General features: G+C 36.9%; 1 protein-coding gene across 6 annotated transcripts in view; it reads left to right on the forward strand.

Annotated features, from left to right (window-relative positions):
* Positions 1-22003, forward strand: part of CDH11 (cadherin 11) — an 84142-nt gene that overhangs the window by 32535 nt on the left and 29604 nt on the right. For 4 of the 6 annotated variants that reach the window (XM_064459611.1, XM_064459610.1, XM_064459609.1 and 1 more), the window contains one exon: positions 8701-8831. The exons of the other annotated variants lie outside the window; for them this stretch is intronic. The gene's annotated coding sequence lies outside the window, so the exon portion shown is untranslated. The remainder of the gene's footprint in view (positions 1-8700; positions 8832-22003) is intronic. 6 annotated transcript variants of the gene reach the window in all.

Genomic DNA, 22003 nt, shown 5'->3' on the forward strand with positions numbered 1-22003 from the left:
TTCATTACACGATGGAACTGAAATAGAGATCTGTGTGTGTTTCAACTCTCAAGGACAGATAGGTAGGCATGTTATCAAGAGACAAAATAATTCCATAAAAAATAGAAGTATATTGTAATTTCTGGAGTGGAATATCCCAAAATGATAGGTGCCGGAAAAGCAAATCATCCTCACTATGAACATTCCTGAGATTCTGGAAAGCTGTCTTAGTTGTGAGTAGAAACTGCACACCAGGCGTCATGAAATGCTCTTAGTGCTTGCACATCTTCCAAGTTCTGTACTTACCCATTGATATTTTGCTGTATCTTTGATTACTATTTCTTAAAAATTGTATACTGTTGGGGTTAGTATCAAAACATCAGTTAGTCAGTATTGTTCAGTCCTGAAAACTGAAATGTATCATCTAAAGAGGCTTGATTTGGGAATCGGTAATGTTTAGCTTGTCTGCCTTCATTTTTTAAGCTTTCTTTTGTCAACACTTAAAGATTGTTTCATGGTCAAATTAATTGTTTGACATTGCTTTGTCCTTGATTGAGAAGCCAACTGTGTTATATGCTTTGAGAAAATACAAAAGGAAATGAGGGAGAGATGACTAGGAACGACAGACACTGAATGTCTTTCGGTTGACCTAAAATGAGTTTACTGTCTATTTTCCCTTCCTTCCACCCTCCCTAGATCTAGACAAGCTATAACCTGTGGGAGTTTGGGAGGGGGATGGAAGGGGGGGTAGGGAAAGAGGTGTATTTTGTCCAGAAATAAGACTGAATTGAACTTTTAGAAAAAGCTTTACAAATGTTTGAAGAGTCATTGCTGGGTTTGCATAGGCTTCCTAGAATGAATCATGTATCTTTCTGGAATGACAGATATTCAGACAGTGGAATGAGGCACACAGAAATTCGGAAACGTCAGATCTCTGTGGTGACTTTGAACAACAACTCTTTTCTTTATTTATTAATAAAAGGGAGAAGGTAGGAAAAAATGTCCCTAAGACCAAAGAACTCTGTCTCTCTCGAGTCTCTTGGACGAATTCTGAGCTATTCTCCTTTATGGTATCTCTGATGTCCCAGAATTATTCTTTCTTGGGTGTCTCCAGTGGACCCGGAACCAGCAGGATGATTTTGCAGAACATTTATATAAAGATTTTTTGAAAGGTTAGTTGAATTTATTTTTTTCTGTGCTGAGTGTCCCCTACAGTTTGACTAATGGGGGCATTCAGCATACACTTCAGTGGCTCTCAATTTTTAGGTTTTCTTTTCAGGTCACTAGAAGAGATTGATAAAAGAGAGCAGAAGAAAGCCAGAGGAAAGAAATAGAGAACAGCCTACTGAAATCGGCAGCAGAGAAAGATAAGATAAATAGGGCACCAAATGCTAGTGGAGACAGACTTTGTTATAGCTTTGCTTTGGAGAAAAGATCCAGCCATTTGTGTTTAGTGGAAGAAAAGCACCAAAGAATATGAATATGAAAATGGCAAGGGGAGGAAACAAACAAGAACAAAAAATCTGCAGGGAAAATTTGCCATAAAAATATTTCAATGATGACAGGATCCTGCTCTAGTAGTCGCTGACATCTGCTGCTGGTGGAAGCTGAGTTCCAGCATGACTTAGAAGGCTGTATGCCTCTTGCAATGTTAGTAACTGATTTTGTATGCTTTGTATGTATAATATGTTTATCCAAGAGGGAATTTTCTAAGATGGCATTTTACTGGTGGTGGTTAAAGAATATACGTTTAAGTTAATCTGATAGAGAGCAAATATAAAAAGTCAAGGTTTTAGAGGACAAATGAAGACTTTTTTAAACGCAGGGAATTCAAATTATATACAGTGCAGTACACAGAAATACTTGTTTATGCATTAAAAAGTTGTATAAAATATTGTTAATAAGATTTATTTACCTGCATATATCTATATAGGCACATATGTATAAAAGGTATATATCTAGTTGCTGTGGCTTCTCTTCTTCCAAATTTAGTTTTTAGATGAAACTTAGAGAAGTTGGAAACATTGAAATGGAGGGCTTGATTTACGATATTTAAAATGACAGAACATACCTGCCTTCAGGCTTCTCAATCCACTTGTATTCTTAGTACCTGGATGAGATGGAACTGGAGCAGCATGAAGCTAATTAATACAGACTTTATCCTCAAGGGCCTATCATCTACCTTCAGGCACTTGTGACCCAAAAGCAAGAAAAACCTGATAAAGTCATATTGTATTGGGTAAGTACAGGGCCTGGGTGCTCATGTGATCTGTAAAGAGCTTTTTTGAGGGGAGCTAATTTGTTCTTTGTGAGCCCACATGAACCCTTTGCTGCTATTTAATTTGGCCTTGGACAGATGAGGTTTGGGCTTTAGTCTGCAGTCTGTTAATATTCTGAAAAATATTAATATGTGTTTTTGTCTATTCTGAGAGCATACAGCTATTCTGCTTTTCATTTCGTTAATTTCCGCTATCGTCTGAGGCCTTCATGTCTAACAGCTTAGTATTCGGGATGGTCGACTACTTTTCAGTGGACAGATTTTGGAAGCAGCCAGGCTCACTGATTCCGTGCTTGTGGCATTGCAGCCTGCTGAATGTTAGTCAGCACTCAACAGCATGGTGAAGGGATGGGAACGTCGAGGGAAAATATTTTGATAGAGAGTATAATATTCGATCAGAAACAGAACAGTTCATAAGAAAGAGAAACAGGCAGTTTACCTGCTTTGAGCAGAACCTTGTTTGTGTGAAACCTTCTCTGCAGCTCTTGGATTTTGTCATTTTCTTGTGTGTCCTCTCTTTCTCGTGTGTCTTGCCTTCCACGAGGCATCCCTCTGGGTAGCAAGGTCATTTTTTCCTTCTGGAGGAAGGTACAGGATGGTACAATGTTTGGTTCAATATCTGTTTTCAAGCCTCATTTTATGACAAGCTTCTTATGCCAAAAATGGGTTGAAAAGTTAGCTCCTCCAGGACTGAACTCTGTGCTGTAGAATACCAATATTAATACTCTCCTACCTCAGAACCAGGAGGTAATAAAACCAATCTACAGTGTTCAAGTACTGTGGTGGTGGAAGCCAATAAGAGAGGAAATGTGTGCTCCTCTATCTCTGCTGCTCAACACAGGTACACCTTAGGTCTGCTGCAGGTGCTCTGGGTCCTCAGGAGCACACACAGAGTGGTGCAAATGTCCCCCAGACCCTGAAATGTGGGTAGTCATCAAGTTCATTGGCCCTGACCTGACAATGGACCCTGTAATTGCATACATAGGTGTTTATCAGGTGGATTATACAAGATTGCCTTTTTATTCTTTCCAGTGCAACTCTTGCCCTTTGTTTTGTTCTGTTACTTTTCATGTGACTGTCTATCAGCATAAGATGATAAGGCCTTAAAGAGTTCATGTCCACACAGAGAACCCTTGGTCATGCTGCTAATTTCAGCTCTTAACATTGATGAACTAACAGCCTTAATAATCTAAAGAAACTTTTACATTGGTGCTGCTTTCAGTGGCGGAGTTGGACCAGATGACATGCAGAGGTCCTTTCCCACCTAAATTATTCTCGCATGTTATATTGGTTGCTGTGTGTGGGGATTCACATTACTTGATTTCGCTGCCTGTAGTACGTGGAAAAAGATAGATTCTCCTGGAAGGTGATTCTGAGCATAAGCTTATTTAGATGCTAAGATAATAGCTTGCAGAAGCAATTTATACATAGCCAAGGACACTGCCCTCCTAGTCAAGGCACCCAGATAAATATTCCGTAGCAGGGTTAAATGCTGGTTTTGCAATAAGAGACTTAAACTTCAGTGCAGATCCATTTTTTTTATACCTAAACAGAGACTGCTGACTTTATAAAAATATGGTGTGGTTGTGTGTCCTGTAGTAGGAGCTAGAATAAAACTATGAGAGCTGACAGGAAACAGATATTGTTGAAGACATATTCCTGAAGGGCGAGCTGCTTAAATAATCAGAATAACTTTATGCAAATTATATTTATATAGAGGATACAGCTTCATGAGGGAGGGGAGTTTGGCAATTCATAGCATAGAATAGTAAACATCAAAAAATGGCATATGAAAAGTCAAGTTTAAACTTTAAATCAGAACTTATATCTTTAGAACAGTTAATTATTCTCTGAGGAGAGAAGATGAGAGAAAAAATGGTGAAGCTCTGCACCCAAATAGTAGAGGTACTTAGCTGGCCTGTGGGAGGTCTGAATTCAGATCTCTTTCCTCTGGTTTTTATACTGATTTGTACATTTTTCATAGGTGAAATGTTTTATAAGTGTGCCTTTGTTCACTTTTAGAAATGGTTCTAAGGTTAAGTGGTGTGTGGCAGGGTCAGACTGCAAATTCATGGTACAAACATGAAAAGCTGACATGGACATGAAACACTAAGTCTTGGATCTTATCTTGTGATTGTGAACTTAAAACTGTTATTTATTTTCAAATGTTGTTAAATTCTCTTTTGTTTTTTTTTTTGCATTTTTAACAGTATTGTTTATTGTATGCATTCTGAATATTTAATTTTCCCACTGCAGCATCTGTTTAATATGCGGGTTAGAAATACCTGTATGTTTTGTAGGCTTGTAATAATTAGACACGGGGGAAAAATGCTATTCAGCCACTCAGCCCATTTGCCTGGTCTGTGTAAAAGCATTGTTTCCATGTTGGATTTGAAAAAGTAGTTTGTGATCAATAATTCAGTCAAGAAGTTTCAACTTCAGGCTTTAATTCAGCCGTGCAGATTACTCTGGCACTTTGAATATGGTCAGTACTGTTTGCGTGAGCAATACTTTAGATTGGTAGGGTTTTTCCTTAATAATGGTGTGTGGTGTAAATCGTCTTTCCATAAGTGCTTTTTTAGTAAGTTGTAATCAAATAACTGTTTATGTGGAAACCTGATGCAATGGAATTCTGACTATGTTAGAAATGCTTTTTGAAGTTGGATATATATACATATTTGGAATATTGTAGTCTCTCTCAATCATTTCCATGATAGCTGCCAGAATTTTCTTTGGGCTTGAAAAAATGTTGCAATAATCTGATGACCATTTGATTTCAGAAACTGATCCCTAATGCCTTTGTATATCTCAGTAACAAGGACCTAAACCTATGTAGTTATAAATCCACAGTTTAAATTCTTTTATGATTGTAAGTATTTTGTCTCTATTTCAGGTTTCTTTCTGTTTATTTCTGTAATTGCTCTTCTGGGAATATTTAACTTTAAAAGCACATTGGATACAATTTTGCTTCAGTCTGAAATCTTCCTAGATTTATAATAGTTTCCATCTCTTTTAGTGAGTGTAATGTACCTTGGTCTTTTTTATAGAGACAAATGTGTGTTCAGTGTAATTCCCTGCAATCAGGAAAGGGAAAATGAAGAGACAAAAATAAATAGAGGTTTGGGGTTGTTTTGTGTTTCCTTGATCCAAATCTCATATTTTGTATGTTCCTTGATTGTATTAGTTTATTCATTTTGCCAAACAGGCTACAAAGCTGTGAATATTTATTTAGTTCGGTTCCTAATAGTTTTTCTAATAGGGAATTATTTTGGTACAATGAAAGACATTTGTAAATGAAGCAGATAAGCCCTTTGGCAGACAAGGAGTGTTTTGTTCAACACAAGAATTCTATTGTCCACTGCTTTAGTTGTCAAGTGCCTGGGGAGCCCAGGATTTATGATGATGTTACAATGGCCCTTTCAGAGCGAAGTCTAAGAAGCTGTGAGATTCCGTTCCTCTGCTTTTCAGACTTTCAAACCTTTTTATCATGCAAGGACAATGCAGGATTCAGCTGCTTCTTGGGCCACAGGACTGCCCATTTAACATCAGGCATTGTGAAATAATTACCATAGTGACAATGGGTTTGGTTTTTTTCCCCCCCTCTAACTAGGAACATTTCAAAATTGTTTGTTGCTTTGTATAAACCGACTCTGAAGCCACTCGCTTACTTTACAAAAAAAACAAACCAAAACAACAAAAAAATTCTTGTTAGGAGATTTGATTTAAAGTGCCACTGTGTCAAATCTGTTCGGAGCATTGGAACTGTTTAATGGATTTTTTTGAGTTTTCTTGTAATTATAATTGGACTTTGAAATAGCCTTCTGTAAATACAGCAGTTCTTTTTCTTTTGGCTTTTCTCCCTTTTGTAAAGGTTATAGAGTTAGTAGAACCTTATTATTGAAGCCATATTCAACTGCAGCAGAAAATAAGAAAATAGAAACATAATGTGCAGTAAAAGTAATATGTGATACCTACGTATCAATTAATCAGCTAAACTATTTCTTGTGCTATAATAATGATGGAAATAATTCAGCAACCTTAAATTACGTTTGTCATGAAAATTGGTATCTGGAGGAGTTCCCTTGCTTGATGTTCATACAAAGATTTATTTGCTTCAAATAATGATTAGTGCTACCAAAAGTATTGATTTGTAACCTCTGATGTCTGTTTAAATGCAGTGTAACTGGAAAATGGAGCCGTTACTTGACAGTTAAATTATTATTTACATGAGCACTTCACTGTCTGGTGGTCAGGTGTATGTACAGAAAAAAGCTTAATAGTGTAGCAGGTCAGGTTGAGGACCAGTAGTATCTATTATCAACTATTTGCTGCTTTTAAAAGCAAAAACAGATCTTGAAAAAATTAGACCATAGGGATATGTAAGAGGATATTCTGAGAAATACTTATCTAAGCAACTTCGAATGTCTTTGGCAAAAAGGAATCCTGAGCTGCAGAGTCATCTGTAAAGATATTGAACAAATTATCAAAATGAGAAAGTTTATTCAGTGTTCATCTTTCTTTTCATTCATTCATATGAACTGTGGATTAGTTCAAAAGGGTCCTCTATGAAAAAAGTTTATTTGCTTGCAAAATGAGCATATTTTAAAATGACATATGTAGTTCATTAAAAATTGCATAAATATGTTGCATGTGTGGAGTATTTTTACAAACCATGTGTTTTATAGTTTAGTGACTTTGTCATCACACAAGACATACGTTACTTCATAGAGCTCACCTGAGCAACATTCACTTTCTAGAAATGTGTTTTTTATTGAACGTGTATCACAATATCTTAAAATAGTGAGTTGACATATCTGCAGTCACAACTGGCAATAGAAGCCACATGATTTTATTTCTTCTTTTGATGGAGTAAGTGTGAAATATGTTTGTGTAATATTGCATTATTGAATATGTAATATTTAGTCAATGCCTATTAATTTCTCAAAGCTTTTACTACCTGCTTTGAAAGTTGGCCTGTGCTGCTGAACAATGCCTGCAAGAAAGCTGGAGAGGGACTTTTAACAAGGGCAAGTAGTGATGGGACAAGGAGTAATGGCTTTAAATGAAAAAATGGTAGATTTAGCTTAGATATGAGGAAGAAATTCCTGACTCTGAGGGTGGTGAGGCATTGGAACAGGTTGCCCAGAGAAGTCGTGGGTGCCCCATCCCTGGAAGTCTTCAAGTCCAGGTTGGATGAGGCTTTGAGCAACATGGTCTAGTGGAAGTTGTCCCTGTCCAAGGCTGGGGGTTGGAACTGGATGACCTTTAAGGTCCCTTCCAAGCCAAACTGTTCTATGATTCTATGATTTTTTGCAAGTAAAACTCAATTGTTTTAACAGGGGTGAAAAGTGGGTATAAAATGGAGGATTGATATAAATGAGGCAGCTTTGATAGTTAAATGCTGTAGAAAATTACTGATTTGGATTTATCAACCCAAGTTGCAGAGGTTATTTTGCAATAATTCCTCCTAGAAATTCTCAATTAATAAATTTGAAAGTACTTGGAAATCTAGCCTGATTTTCTTGTCTAGATGAATCCAAGTCCTAGGATTTAGTACCCACTTAAGAGTTTATCAAGGAATCAAATAAGCATCAGACATCCATTGTCTACATCAGTACATAACAATAGAACACAATGAGTATTTCGTTTGAGTTCAATCACATTAACTATATTTTTTTACTTGTGTGGGAACATGTCCAAAACACACAGGATGATGAGGGACTGTTCTGTGAAACTGAGAATTCTTAACTTACTAATTTAAATTCAAGAAAATACTCACCTCACCTCATAAGAAAGTATAAAGCTGGCTTCTTTTTGTTTCTGCACCCTTTATTCAGACTGTCTCAACTCACTATCCCATTTATGAATGAATTTTAACCATCAGAACAACTTTTTGTTGTGAGGTGCAGAGGCACCTCTCTCTCATTTTCTCCCTTCAAATGTCTTATCCTAGATATCTTTTCCCTACTATAATGGTAGTTCTACTTACTAAAATATTCTACTCCCTTTTCCATCATAATGGTAAAAATACTAATTTTCTAATATGCCTTTAGAGCACTTAGAAATGTACAAAGCACATCTTGTTGGCTAATGGTATCTGCAGCTGTTACTTTTTTTCCCTACAGTGTGTCTTATATTGGATAATGTTCCCAGAACAGATTTTTCCATAGAACTCTGTTTTTTCAGGAGGTAACAAAAAAGATGTGAAGGGATTTTGATATGGCCTCCAGCATTTTAGTTATGGGAACATTCTTGCAATAGTAAGTCTGTTAAGGTAAAACCTATTTAATAATTTTCTCCTTGGAATTATAAATATTATTTAACTGCTAGTCTTTAAACTCTCTTTAGGCCATTGTGATAGTTTATAGGCTAGACTTCAGTTTTCTTTTATTATGGTACCAACACTGCATTGGATTTCAAATGAACTTTTTCATTCTTTGCAGCCAGAGCTGAAGTACTGGATAAGTGGCAGCAGAAAACTCACATCTGCATTGTCATCGTAGTCTCACTGAGTGGCATTTCAAATGTGTGGAATATGCTACATAAATTGGCAACAAGTTTCCAGTGGGTGAAGGTAAGTAGTATATCCAAACGTGTGATCTTCTGAGTGATGTCAGATATGCACAGCTAGGCTCTTGTTTCTATAGTGCCTACAATATTTGTACAATATTGGGAACATTCTGCAGTGGCTAATCCTTTGCTTGATGTGTGCTGTCAGCCAGTTGTTCTCATGCATCACTGAGTTTATCTGTTGGTCTTGATTGTCACTTAGGAGAGCTGATGCTGTAGGACACTCGCCATCCTTCTACGTCTGTAAAGCACAGTTTGATAAGGTCCATTTTTTGGGTCACACTTGTTTAATTTCTTTTTTAAAACATTCAAGAACCTCTTGAGAACTCACAGCAATGTAGCACAGAAGTACAGAAATGTAAGAAATTTTCTAATATTTAGGCTTCCAGCTTGATTTTTATCAGTAAAAGAGATTCATAATTTTTCTTATTCTAGGCCTGCGTGAGTGGTTGATTCCATATTTGGTTTACTTCTCCAGTATTTTTTGCAATACCACAGAGTTTAATAAAACCACTCAGACTTGCGTTAGAAAAAGAATTTAGTGGTGACTCTTAGGCTTCAGAGAAGGCAACTGTGGAAAGCGTGGAAGTAGAGCAGTATGGAAAACTCTAGACCTAAAAATAGCTATATCTGCTGCTCTGATGCCTTTCATTTTTCATATCCTCTGTGACTTTCAGTTGTGCTATACTGCAGCCAGTGATTCCACAGAGGTGAGAATTGTCCACTTACAGGAGTATCCATGCTTTTTTAAAATTATCACAGAAACAAATTAAATGTAATAGATAATAAATAGGTAAATACTATCATTTTTACAGAATTAAAGGCATGATCCCATCTGAATTGTCTGGGATAAAGGGTACAAAGCCAGGATATTAAAGCTCTTTGTCTAGCTGATTCATTCACAGCTTTTACATTCAGTGCACTCAAGTCCTGCTTGACAGATGCTTCATTTCTGTGGAAATGTCCTTGAATGATGATAATCTTATTTCTGGCAACCAAATGGGCCATATACTTAAACATCCTTGTGAGCAGGTATATAGGATATGTGTTTACGGTATCCACCGACTTGTTAAGGTAGACTACAGCAATTAGTATCAGGCTGAAACAGAGCGTATTTGACAGTGATACCAACAGCATTCAATCTAACTTAGGTGGGAAATGTGTAAGCTCCTTTGCTTCTTAGGAAGAGCTGTAGCTCAGCATGCGAGGTTCTTATCCTGTCATTTGCTAAATGTAAGGGCCAAATTTTGCAAACAATGCTAAGTTCTTGTTCTGATACAGGTTTTCAGTAGAATGAAGTTTAAAAGTGTTTGGTTTGACTGAAGGCTTCCTGAGTAGGTTTCAAATTCATATATGGGTATCAAGAAGACATAACTAAAATATCTTAACTTAGTTTTGCGTTCAGTTTCTGAGTCTCCCCTCCACTAACAGTTATGTGAGTTTTCTCACCACTTTTTCAGTTCTCCTCTTCTGGCATTTTCTTGTATCTCCCTTCAAGGTTTAGTTCATGGCTATTTCTACTCCTCTTCTTCTGGACTTCAGAGCTACACTTCCAAGCAGATTTAATTTTTACAAATTAAAGAACTGTAAGGAATAACCTGAAAGGAATACTTGAAGGCCCATCACTCTCACCAGTATGAGAGATAAGTGAATTTAACAAACTGGGTCTCTACTCAAGTTTTTTTTTTTTTTTTCATTTATTATCTGAGAAACTGTTGTGTCTATTTTCGTAGACTTTTTTACATTTCAGACTTCAAACAAGTAATTTCTGAAAGAAAGCTTCCTGCAGAGTGAGTGTGCGATGTTCCCTCTGGCTGGAGTGTGAAGTGCTTCCCTTCAAAAGAGGAGGAACAAGCACTGCTTTTGTTGATTATCATGTAAACCTGGGCATCCATATGCTTTTTATATTCTCTTCTCTTCTTTTGAAGGGTCTTTCTTTCTTAAATTGTTTCCAGCTGTGCCTGTTCAGGAATGCAAATTTCCTGTTATAGTATCTAGATAATCAAACAGTTGAGAAGGTAAATATTCATGGAGACAGAAAGGCACTACTGAGCTCATCTGGAACTATAACATAGGCTTGGCTACTCAGTCACACCAGAAGATGGCCAGTAGCTTCGTTACGTGGGAATATCCTGACTAGAGATTTTCTTCCTATACTGCTTGGATTTTCTGTACTGAAGTTCTAGAGGGAGTGAGAACAGGCACAACAGATAAATTTCTTTTCAATTATATTACTCTGAAAAGCATTATATATCAATTATGTGTCCATGGGACCCCCAAAAAAGACTATTGCAGTATTTAAAAATCCCTGTCATATGGGATGAGAAACTTAGGTACACTTACTGGATCAGTGTTGTATAATGTATACTTTGCCTCTTTCATATATAACATCCTTTTCATTATTAGTTTTTAATTCTCACATAGTGAGCCTAGACTATAATGGGGAAAACATGATATTCCTGACATACCAAATAGATCTTGGAAGGAAATTGCTGTGTAGTTTTATTTCTGCACAAATGCCACGTGGAAAGATGATTAATTTTCAGTTACTTAGAATCACCCTGTCTTATTCCAGTGCTAGCACATTTAATAAGGCCTACACGTCTGAACAGAAAGTGTTACATCTCCAGTTGCTTCCTTTAACCTGTATTGTGTCTCACTTCACTTCTGTACAAGTAGCCATTTATATAGGTTTTAAGACCTGAATTTTTTAATTCTCAACTTCAACCCCCAGAAGTACAACACAAGAAGAAACACCTAGTATATCTGCAGGGTTAGCTTATTGCATATATTTTTTGATGGTTATTAGTAGTCTAAATGAAATGGGCTCATATATGAGGGCAAAAGCTTTGATTTTAGCAGGATGATGTTCCAAAGTACATCAGATCCTTAGGTTCTTCTTAAAGTAAGGCCTGAGAGTGAAATATGAAAAGTAGCAATTTGCTTGTGTCAGTATCATTTCACATAGTCTGTGTAACAAGATAGAGTGTGAATTTGTTACCTCTGCTTTCCTTGTGCTCTTCAAGAGTTGCTTGAGCTAAAACATTTTTGGAAATATAGTAAGAATAATTATAAAACATAGATCCTGGTCAAACAGGTACCAAAGAAGAATGATTATTTTGTTATAAATTACAGAATTCTAAAAGACATCAGGTAGAGAAATATGTTCACGCTGCCCTATCTTTATAGTCTCAGTACTTTATAATATAGACATTTAAGACTTTCCTGTCAGCTTTTTAATAGAAAATTATTTCTATTTATTGACTTAGTTGTTTCCAACAACAAACTATACATTTCAACAAACCTGTACCTGAACTGAAATTCTGGTCTCAGTGGCAAAAGGTTTGTTTCAGCTGAAACAACAGAGTAATCAAAGGCTCGTTTCTGCATTTTCCCAGCCTGCTGGGAAATCCCAGCCCTATTCGGGCTGCAGTGTGCCCTGTGGGCTGGAGCAGCCTGGCTGGGCTAAGCCACAGGAAACTCCTGAGGTTCCCCCAAGGCATGAGATTGGCCAAAGCAAAGGAGGGACTGCACTGCACAAACTGCAGAAACTGGCCATAAGAGGAAAAAGGGCATTAAAAGACTGATAGATTCACTAAAAAACTCACCAAAAATCCAATCACTTGTGAGTCAAAACAACTTCAAATATTTTGTGTTTAGTTGTGAAATATGTGCTCTGATAAAATTAATTTCTGACAAAAGTTCCATGGTTATTTTAAAGGTGAGAAATGTGAACCAAAAGCTAAATCAAACTCTTTCAGGAATAATTTTGGTGGGAATTTATTGAGAAAACTGTTGTCGCCTTTAACTATAGATGTTCTCTATAGTTGATTTCTTTGGGTTTTAATAACAATAGCATTTATTAAAACACCATTGTTAACCCAAAAAGCGGGTTCATTTGCCTGGTGTGCAAAATGCCAAACTACACACAGAGTGGAGGTATTTTATTTAATTAATTTTTGTAGAAAAATTGGTGCTAGGTGGTAACCCACAAAGCTAGCACCCCGCACCAAGGCATTTCTACAGTTAAATGTGTCAGTAACAGCTAATATTCACACGCCTCAGCTAATAATTGGTTATTTTCTTTCTCTCTTCGATGTAAAGGTACAGCTCGCTTTTAATTTACCATGCATGCTCAGAGAGTGAGGAGGTTATTGGGGGGCGTTTCCTGGCCTATGGGCCTGATTTTTAGTACGATAATGAGGATAGGCCCCCTAATGGGCACTTTGCTTTAGTTCTTACCCACATCCCAATTAGTTGTTCTCCTTGACTATACACTTTATCATCTTGTTCTCAGCGTCTTGTGAGGCGGGACGTTTGCTTTGATCAGTCTCAGCTCTCCTCAAGGATATAGTCATAAAACAAGTGCTTCTCTATCTCTCGGTTCCCGTCTCTGGCCATCAAATTCTGTTTTGCCAAGCTCACGTAGTTCATTGTTGTGGCTTAGTGGAAGATTCCAAAAATTCCACTTTCTTTAGGATATCACCATTGTGCCTCCCAGAACAAACGCACACATCCAGGGCTAGAAAAAATAAATGTAAAACTAAATTATGTGTCTTGCACATGTATATTATATATAAAAAGATTACTGCGTACTCAGCCATTCAAAGTTTCCTATGCAACAAAAGCTGTCTTGAATTCCTCTCGAAAGCTAGTTTGCTCTCTCAAACATGGGCATATTCTGTATGATATAAAATAAAACAAAATGTAGTATATATGATTCTTTTGAGGTATTTAACCAAGCCAGTTACTGCCTTGTTAGTCACAGTCGAAGAAAAACTTCTTAAAAATGGCTTCAGTTTCTTTCAGGAACACTTGCTAATATAACCATGCAAACATATGCCATTTATGTGGCTTTACTAATCTGGATAAACACTAATAAAGTCACACAAGTTGTGATTGGTAAAATCTAATGTAATGCAAAGGATTTTCATGGTTTATTCCTGACAAGCTGCATTTGCAACCATTCAGTTACTTTATTTTAAAATGGCTTTTCAATTACATTCTGGTGCTGTAGGGGAAAGCCTTTTGACAAAGGCATGACATAAACCATTTATATTGCAGCTCCATCATAGTTCCCATAGCTAAACTAGACTGGACAGTTCATTAAAAAGAAAAATTAATAGTACAAGGTTGTAGGGAAACAATAACAGATTATGACTGGCCTGTGGCAGCCCACTGAATTCATGCAGTAGAATAAAAATGATTCCCTTGTCTCATAAATGAAGGTTTGTTCCAAGGTTTTAGGCAAAGTCTATACTTCTAGTCCTTTACAGGAAAAAGCTATACAGTTTCTTGTCTATAAAAGCAATACTTTGTAATTCCTGCAGAAGATTAATACATCCTCTTTGGGATGGAAAGCACATATTTCATTATACTTTGAATACATAATAGCAAACATAATATAAATGAGAATAGAATAGAATAGAATAGAATAGAACACACTAAACAGCTACATCAGAGAAAAAACTAACCTTCTTGGACATGGGCAGAAGCATGGAGGGGCAAAGTGAGGGCAAAATCAGGCCTCAGTCCCATCTTTTCTGATCTAAGGTAGTAACTGCTCTAGACTAGTTAAAAATCTCTGTAACTCAGTGTGGCAAAACCAAAGGATTTGTGATTCAATGGCATTTCTCTTAGGTCCATTGCCGCTACCTGTGTAACATCATATGTGATTTATCTCTTGTTTAAGGTTGTTCTTAAAGGTATAGCCAACCCTAATGGCCTCTGTCTAGATGTTACTGCATATTTTCCCAATTTCCTCAGCATTTCACCGTTTGGATTTTCTATATAATTCTGGTATGTGTGGCAAGTACACAGACTTATGCTTTAATGTTGAAATCTGAGTTTTATTATAGCAATGCTGTAAATTCCTGTCTCAGAAGATATTTCAAACAGTATGGGCTCTGGGATGCATTAACCATTTCTTTTGGCCAGTAGCCACAACCTTTTAACAAATTCAACGGGATAACAGGAGAGGCCAGAAAAGGGGAAGTCTGAGCCAGTGTAATGTTTGGTATGAAATACAGGACTGATCCTCCAGTGTATTCTCTGGTTCTTTTTATGAACGTGATCTTCTTTTAGAAACAACAGCCTAAAATACTGAAAAGTCATGGTTCTGGGATCTGATCCCCTTGTACTTTTGCAGGTTTACACCTATTTCTACAAGAGAACCTGGGTACTTGGCATCCCATTCTCCCTTCTCTCCCCCCAGAACAGAAAAACAGATTATGTAACCTCAAAAGTCTGGTCACTTGGAGAGGCATCCTGGCTATCTTAGCTTAGTTTCATGCTCTAAGCTGTATTTTGTGAAAGGAGGCTCCACTGAGGCAAAAATAACCAACCAGCCAAAAGGCTTTCCCTTGACCTCCTTGAGTTGTTTTCATACTTTCCCTGTGGGCAACATGTATGAGTTGCAGCGTGTTGGAGAGTGGAATAGTTCTCTTAATTTTTAAAGGCAATGTGTTTGCACAAACGTTTAGCACTCACTAATGAGCTGTTCATTTCAAGCCTGGGTACTAACTGCAAACTTCACTGCTATGCTCTTCTGTTTACATGTCCAAAGGTACCGCTTCAGTCTTCTCTCCCTCTCTGCCCTGCACGAGACAGGAGGGAACAGCCCCATCACAGGGAACAGGCTTTCAGTGATCCACAATGACTCACTCCAAGGAAAGCTCAACAAAGACTGTGTTGTGCTGTTTCACAGTAAAGCTAGTGACCCAGTGGTTACTGCTACTTTGCTGCTTGCAGGATAAACAGAATAATACAACAGTTGTGTATTCAAGAAACCTCACATCAAATGGAGTGACCTTTATTCTCCGTGTAGATCTGTAGTGATTTGATTTGCTTAAAAAGTGCTTTCATTTAACAAATATAAAGATCAATTAAATGTTTAAGTGGGAAAACTTCCCAGCAAAGAGTAGAATGATAATGGCTTTTTTAATAACTGTCAAAACCAACTTTCCTAAGCAGAGGTTGGTGCCCTGTTGGCCCAGTCATTATCCAGGTTAGTTCTGCTCCACACATACGGTTACCTCCTTCAGCACAGACTCAGTTTCCTTTAACATGAGCTCACACATGGTTGACAACATTGTCTTTTGTTCAGCTGAACTACTTTGCCTGTGAGCGGTTACCAGGGTGTTGCATCCAGGTTTCAGACTAGGTTGCTTGAAGTCTCCATCAGTTTATTATGCTACAGCTTGTGAAGCTCATTTAGCCAAAGGAACAAAACTTATATGTAGAGCCAAGAATGTACTGATAACCTAAGTCTTAACAGTCTAACCAAAGACTTATTAGTTCGCCTGTGTTGAGCTCTTCTTCAAGTTATGTACCGTTAAAAGTGATACACACAAGCTTTCTAGTATCTCCTCTTTCCCTGGTGTCACACTCACCATCATCTGCCTCTCAAGCAGATGTCTTCAGGCAGAGATGGGGGTCGAGGGTCCTTCCATCCTGGAGCAATACAATGATGCTTCCTTCTTCTTCCTCACTCTAGAATCCACCTGGAGTCATTTTTATGTTTCCTAACACACTCCACATCTCCACACCTTGCACTTTCTTCATTGCTCTGTAGTTCCACATTACATCCAGTTTTACTATGTGTGTTAGTGCTATAGTGTGTTCTATGCATACTTAATATTGTCCTTTGTCCTCTGTGTTCCCTCTAAAACTGGTTTTCTGCAGCTTCCAAGGTTGCATTCATTCAATGGCCAGCGAGCACTGACCTGGTGAGCACTTTACAGCCCTGGGGCCTCCACTATTGTCTTGTACCTGGACTTCCAAATCTCCTCGTATCATCACATGCCTGTCTCTATGCTGCATTTTATTTGGCAGTCATAGGTTGTTAGTTCTATATGGGATAACTAATTGTTACCGCTACTTATTCATTACAAATATATACATAAACCAACTGTATTAGAACACACAGTCATCTAAAGCTAAGCAAAAAGCCGAAACAAATTAGGCAATAGTCACCTGGTCCTTAGATAATCTGTCACGGCCAAATATGTTAACCAAAATCAAGCCCCAGGCAGGCCAAAACAAATCCCGATGAAGCCTAACAAGTCCTAATGGGACCCAAGGCCTGTGCTGTCAGCTTTACACACAGCCTTTGGCATGTTGCAAGAATGGTAACACCATTTTACTGCCTTACAAGCTCTGAAATTTTAACAAGTTCATATTACACACGGAAAAATATTTTTTACACTATTTAATTAAACCCCATTATTAAATAGGCATTTAGTAAACATTCATATTAGCAATCTTATTCTTACATAATCATTCATGTCAGGCACTATAGTTGGTTTTATTATAGCTGTGTTTACAAATAGCATAGCATAATATAAGTGCCTGCGAATGACCTTCATAATGAGTTCTTCCTGCTTGTAGTATATATTTATCATTCTTTGGGTCTGATTCTAAGCTCACTTACTGAAGCTTAAGCCAGAAGGGGTCCACAAAATTTGCAAAAAGAGTTGGTTTCTTTCTAAAATCACATTAAGCTTTTTAAGGCAATGTTTACCCTGACAGCCATTACATTTGAACAAGAAATATGTCTGTCTGTTCAGAAGGATGTTCCCAGTTCTTGGATGAATCCCCAGATCCAGTTTCTCCAGCTGGTGCCTGTCTGGTGCTTTATTCTCTCTGACCACTGGATTTTCAGGAACCTATTTTTGGCTGTAGGTGAAGTACAAATGGTACCAAATAATTCCTTTTTCTTTTGCTCACTCTTGTGAGTTTTTGAGTTGAAAACACTGTCTTTTGGTCCTTGAAGTGGAAAGAAAACATAGGGTTAGCATTGTAGAAGAGCACTACGTCACTATCCTTGGATGTGATACTGTAAAGACACCATAAGGTTTTAAAATGGTAATCCATATGGGTTAGTCATATGCAACCTTATATTATTTACCAAAGAGATTTAAAGGAAGAAGGAAGATGGGAGTGTTCCGCATTATACACAAAGAAAAACATACCTACCAAAGTTTTGCATAGGATTTTAAATTAAAAACTCCAGATTTTTTTGTAATGTGAACAAAACCAGCAAGCGTCGGTATTGCATTTAAATTCTGTGAAGTCTGAGATACCAGACTAGACCAGAGAACAAGGTAGAGAGTTATGTCAGCCTGTTCTGATGGTTAAATCAGTGGATGCTACAGGTTGCTTAGCAGGTATACAGCAAATTTCCACAAATTATAGGGGAATCTTTAGCAAAGTTAAAAAAACCCTTAATCTGTGAAAAAACATGAACAAAACTCATGGTACACTCAACACACCGCAACTAACAATTTTAGCCTGACTTGTAAGTAAGAAGAAAAGTACTGATGAAATATAAAGTTATGTATTTGGAAATAATTGGAACTGTGAAAGCCTCGTTTCTCTCTATCAAAGATGATAAAATTCAGAAGTGAGAGGTATTTGATCTGATGAATTGCCATTCACAGAACCTTCTTAATAGAACTATAGTAACCCCATCTCCAAAGCCACATGCTCTTGCAAACATGATATATTTGTGCTCACATGGCAAATGCCATTTTATACAATGCACTTGCTCATTAGTCTTGGGCTTTCAGTCACCTTCATCTTGTCTGCCTGCTTCTTGCTTCTAACATGGTAATTTGGGCTTCTAGTTCACACTGGCTCTCTTGGGCTTAACACATACGGTCTTTAAAAGCTTTCTATCGATGCAACTTCCATTTTCTTTCTCTGTGCACTCCCAGGACTGTCAGCAGTCATTTTAGTTTGTTTCTTCTTTCAACCATCAAGTCAACATTTTCTTTACAAAAAGTAAAAAAGCCCAAAGTTTCTAAGTGTTGAATCCTTCTTCTAATACATGTAACAAGTACCAATGTATTTAGAAAGATTATGTTTGGTGACAGACTCTCTCATCTCTCTTTACCCTAATAGTTCCTTTTCCAGAAAAAACATAATTACTCCAAGAGCAATTTATTTAATTACCATTATGAGAGACTTCAAAGGAAATTGGCTGGATTGAAATAGTGATATCACCCTGGCAACTTTTTGAAAAGAACATTTTGGTAGAAAATATGCTGAATGTAATGTGGAAATTGCTTAATGTGAAAAAAAAATGCCTAATCCTATTCTTTTGACTGAAGCATTGAGTCTTTTTTATATGTGTGTGTGTATATAAATATACACGTGTGTTAATTCTTTTTATTATTTTTATTAGCATCTATTTTTCTTCTGTGGATAATTTCTTTTCCCTGACCTTGCCTTTTATTAAGGTCCTTCTATCCAAATATTATACTATTGTTAATCCAGCAGTTCTACCATGTGTCAGGTTGTCTTTCTTTTTCACAAGTTCATTTTTAAGTAATGCTTCACTGGTCTTCATTAGGGAGAAAACTATCTGTTACTGATTTGGAAGCTAAAGCTTTACCTGAGTGGACACACATTCACTCACACTCAAGTACTTTTATACTGTCCCGTTGGTTAAAAAAGACATTGTCAATCTAAAATGCAAATATATGCCACAAGTTCTGCTATTGCACTCTTAAGGTCAAGACTTGCCCTTGACATCAGAGAAATGATGGCAAAAGGTAGAGTATGTATAGTTCCAAAACATATAATGCACTTCCAGAATATACCTAATTATACCTGATTCATACCTTCAGCTATGAATAATACTAATCTAATTAGACAAACGCCTATTTTTGCCAATTTCTCAGGGTGAGCTTTCTGTGGAACATCAGTTTCTGAAACTAGGGCTTTTATGCAAGAACAGCTAAAGGTTCAAGTTGTTTAAATTTTGCCTCTTTTGCATTATATCATTGCGCCAAACATCATTCCAACCTTAGCAAGGCACAGCCTTAAAACTGTTGTTGATAATGGTTTCTATCAGAACAGAAATGTTTTGTCACTATCATCTGCAATTACAGGTCGGAAATAAGGCCAATCCATAGTCTCTGGGATGTATTAGTGTTTCATATGATCAGTTAGAAATATGTAATAAACAGGTTTAACTCAAAATTAATTATGTTCATGTAAAATATACTAAAGTACTTCCCTGCTTTTGCAAATGTACCATTTGCATGAAAAACAAAGTTTAATTGTAAGCTGACAAGCCTGTCTTTTTTTGTGCTATTTATATGCTTAGCATCTGATTGCATCACCCTAGCACCTCTTGTTCCATTTTTGGTTTTGTATCGTAATATTGGGAATTACTTTTACTCCTTATAACTCTGGAACACTGAAAATACAGATAGTTCCTCTGATTTGTGCTCAGAGCAAGTCTGGCTGCACAGGAAGCTGAAGGGAAGGTTGTAACTAATGAAGGTAGTGTTTTCTTCGTGTTTGTGTGTTTGTTTTTTAGTTTAAATGGAAATATTCTATGGTGACTACTTACCATGAGACATCTCAGAAGACACTCATGCAAATATGTTTTAATTATAATTTTGTCATTGAATACATTGTAAATAATAATAACTTAAATTTGCAATTTTGGTCCTTTCAGCTATAGCCTCCCATTAGGTGCTTAAACAGTGATGGTCTCCTTTGTAAAAGCTATTGATGCAGTATTAGGAATGTGTTTGAATATTCTAATGTTATTTTCTCATGCTATCGAGCAAAAATAGGTCTCTTCACAGACAATCTCTGCCTATGAAAAAATCATTGATTCAATTGTTCATTAAAAAAATCTCAAAGTGGCTTTTATGCTCTTTATGGAAGAAATTTGCACTAAACTAGAACAGTTAAGCAAACTATCTTTAGTTTGCTAACAGTAAAGCAAACCATCAGAAAGTACCTTTCCCTCTGCAGCTCCAAGAAAGCTGAGAAAAGGAGAAGGCTCTTTGATTAGAAATTAATCTCTCACCTTTCTGTCTTTCTTCAGCAAAAGTATTTGAAAAGGAAAGAGGCTCTTAGTAATTTACTAACTATAATAAATAAATAATATATATATTATATATAATATAATAAATATAATAAATAAAGATAAGTGTTACAGAGAATCTAATTACGTGAACCTCTCTAAATGAGAATCACAATGGTTGCTAGACTTAAACAAACTGCTCTCAGGATGGTTTGCATGTGCTTCCAAAGAAGCCATCTTTTATCAGAAACTTTCCTACTTGAGAGAGACCAAACTGAAGGGGACCAGGGGAGGAAGTAGTCCAGTAGAATTATATTCAAAGTGGAAAAATGTTTTGCAGAGAAACACATTGGTCATATAAAGGCACACACGATGCTATAATAGTTTGGTGTTTCAGCAGCACTGCTGAAGCTGCCTCTAGAAATGAAGCTGTAAGTACAATACCACAGATTCAGTTTAGATTTCTGATTGCGTGCAGGCTGTCAGCCCTTCAGCAAGAGATTATAGATCAGAACAAAAATGGATTGCTTTTTGGAATTCCTTCTGGTTTGGTTTGGTAGCTGAACAGGCCTGCCTATAGTCATTAGCTTTTGATAGGTTTTCAGTTATCACTCTTTAATCTTTACTTTCTGTCTCATTTTTGGCATGAACCAAAAAGGCCATCAGTCACAGCACAAGTGTTGTTTAGCCATTCATATGTATAAATCGTTGGAGAAAAAAATGTTCAGGGTTGGCTTAGCATGTAAGTACAGCATTAGTAGTTGGAAGTAAGTTGATTTTAGTCGCCATTTATTTCCTCCTCTGGGTGTCATTTATAGCAGCTTAGTAATAGCGAGCTATATTGAAACGAGCATGGACATAGGCTGCAGCTATATTGGCCTTTGAGTATACAGGAAATCATGAGAATTCCAGTTTGTTTGAGATGCACAAAAACACAATTACTATTTAAAATAAACTCTACCAAGAGCTTAGTCATTACTTCAAATGACTCTATCCATCACCATGTTCTTTAATAAGACTACCTTTCTTATGCTAGTTGTTTCCCTGTAGAGTGTATGCTTAAAAACAGACAGCCTCTGTCACATTTATCTTAAGTGGATCTCCCCAGGGCAGCAAGTAAATGTAAAACTCTGTTTACAGCCATTTTTCATTTCCCAAGCCTTTTAATATCACTCTCTCAGGCTTATTTCTATGCCATTCACTTCATAATGTACTAAGTTGCCTTCCTACTTTCTACTGCTTTGTATGAGGTACACCAAATAGCAATTTCACTCTTCTTGAATGAGTACAAACTAAATCAAAGCCTGGTGAAAATACTTTCCTTCCATGATGATTTCAGAGGTGGATAT

The sequence above is a fragment of the Phalacrocorax carbo genome, chromosome 8, assembly GCF_963921805.1.
Source record: "Phalacrocorax carbo chromosome 8, bPhaCar2.1, whole genome shotgun sequence".
Classification (NCBI taxonomy): Eukaryota; Metazoa; Chordata; class Aves; order Suliformes; family Phalacrocoracidae; genus Phalacrocorax; species Phalacrocorax carbo.